The 2,500-nt window shown below is 40.4% G+C and overlaps 1 protein-coding gene across 1 annotated transcript in view; it reads right to left on the bottom strand.

The window, feature by feature from the left end:
• The window catches only part of ntrk3a (neurotrophic tyrosine kinase, receptor, type 3a), a gene marked incomplete at both ends in the record, with an annotated part of 251,997 nt that overhangs the window by 248,902 nt on the left and 595 nt on the right, over positions 1 to 2,500 (bottom strand). The window lies entirely within an intron of this gene.

The following is a 2,500-nucleotide window of genomic DNA, read 5'->3' as shown; positions in this document are numbered from 1 at the left end:
TGGAACCGTTACCAAGTTTACCGACAATGGAATCCATGTTCCCTTGTTTCCCACCTATCCAAGGAAGCCAGAACCATGAATATAGGCATTTTTATTTGTGGTGATATTACTGTAAGTATGTCATAATAAGCTGATTATAATTTTTTTCATTGACATTTTTCTTGTCAAACCTCGTAAATATCACTTTGAGGTTGGAGTATGCAACATATAGGCCTTTAACCAGATAACTGAGCCTCAAAGAGCTTACACAATGTGAAGAACGTATCCAATTTGAAATATGAATAATAATATAAGTAGACTTGGATCGATTTGACCTAAAGAAAAATATATTGTTGAGGCTGGTGCTTGAGAGAACAGTCCAAAGTGCTCATGTCCATGGACCAGAAAAGTTGTTCATGGCCTTCATTACAGCTCAATTTGGGACGTGTCGAACAGAATCCTCTCTTAAAACGCATGAGAGGGATTGCTTCAAAAACATGCTGCCCGCTCCCTATTAGCCACAATGAAAACCACATTGGCGCAAAGCCAGTCCTCGGACGTATAGGACTCGCTTTAACCAACCTCCACGAGCACGTGCTGCAGTTGGACCGCGGGAGCTGAAGCTAATGCTGTGCCACACTCTTGCGGGAGCAGCGCCTGCCTGCCCTGAATGCAAAGCAGCTGTTGCACTAGAAATCAGAACACCCTGTATATCTTTTGCCATCGAAATTTTCTAAATGGCAGCAGTGGTGGTGTGGAACGCTTGCAGAGAGAATGTAAATGCCTGACTCTTGAGTCCAAAATGCGAGATTAGCAGTTTTATTACACGATAATGACCAGATTGGCTCAGATTATTCAATGATGTGTTTGAATGTTGTCGCCGGGGACACACTGCGTTTACTTGACTGGAAAAACAAAAGGAACACTATAGGACCATATGGGTAAACAGTCACAGTGCTGTGGTCTGGTAAATTGTTTAGGTCTATACAGTAACGCCCATATAGAAAAGGCCTATACTGTAATCATGTCCCATTAACTAAGGAATGCAGGCTATATTGTGCAAATGGGGAACCAATTTATGTCGGCTGCATGTGGTTTAAAAGTAGTGCGTCAAATACAAGCGATGGTATATTATTCGTCGTGCTATGGTGCAATGGAAAGTCTGTAACAGCTCAACATCACCGGCCTAGAAAGCACGCATGTCAAACCCCCCCCCCCCCCCCCCTTTTGGTAAGGAGCAGGGAATGAAAGCCTTGCTGTGCCTTGAGTTGTCAACAGGAGGTTCTCAAGAAGGCTGTCCTTTCTGACCAACATGTTTTTATTGGGGTTGTTGCTGTAGGGGTTTGTGCAACGGACCAAGTAGATACCCACGCGGAGTGTCACATTTCATTTTGGAAAAAAAGCGACAGAAACCAGACAGAAGACATCGTGCCTGGTCCACAACTCATTTCTGATGTAGACGTGGGGGAAATGTGGCCATTTCAGTGGATTTAGCGGATTCTGGAGAAAGAGTGCGACCCAATAGTAAGAATTCATAGGAAAAAAAGATATACACGTCACTACTGAAGTCCTATAGACAATATATATGTTTGTTATATGCAGTATATAGTTTTCCTACAGAGGTGTATAGGCCCTCATCTGCACAAGGGCCTATACACCTATTCCCAAGTATATCACACATTGCATGGTCCTTAACTACAGAACAAAATAAAAAATAACAGTAATTCAGTGGGATAGTAGGCCTTAAGGGTCCCTGTCACAGTCTTAAATGTAAAAAAAACATGTATTGGGTAGATTATATTTATATACTGTATCCAAATACTACGGTTTTGTCCATTATAGGTTTAGAAGTGTGAGGATTATATCAAGGGTTTATCAAAGTTAAATTCTCAAAGGACTGACAAGGTTCTAATCTGCATCCATTCAGAGAAGATGTGAATTATTTGGAATAAACAGCAATGATTACACAATCTTTGACAGATACCATCATACTAAGAAATACCTGCTTTTTATGGGATACTTTATGTGCAAATAGACAGGGTTTGTATAGTCTTGAAACAAGGACAAAAGCCACTGAGGTTTTTATGATTATGATTATTATGATGATGATGACGATGATGATTATTATTATTATTATCATTATTATTATTATTATTATTATTATTATTATTCCATCTGCTCTAGATTAGGGCAAGAAAACGCGAATAAAGTGACTCATTTTGGCGCATAGGAGCAAAGAGGACCGAGATACCTGCACACATAAACCATTTCCCCATTTATTTCTCTTTTCATAGAGAGTCTGTATTCCAGAAGTTGAGAAGTTGAATTGGTCGTCGACATATTAGTATAAAAAATGTATCATAATAAACTTTAAGGCAGCAGGACGAAGTGAATATGAATTTCGTCGAGTCAACTTGCACCTCACAAGGTGCAGGCTTTGCAGAGGTTTCGAATGACGGACAGCCACGATTAAATCATCCCGAGGAAGACGCGTTGAGATTACGCGTCTATAGGGACGCGT

This window comes from Zeus faber, assembly GCF_960531495.2.
Source record: "Zeus faber genome assembly, chromosome: 6".
NCBI lineage: Eukaryota > Metazoa > Chordata > Actinopteri > Zeiformes > Zeidae > Zeus > Zeus faber.
Note: the sequence above shows the minus strand (reverse complement) of the source record. Positions and strands in the feature narration are given on the sequence as shown.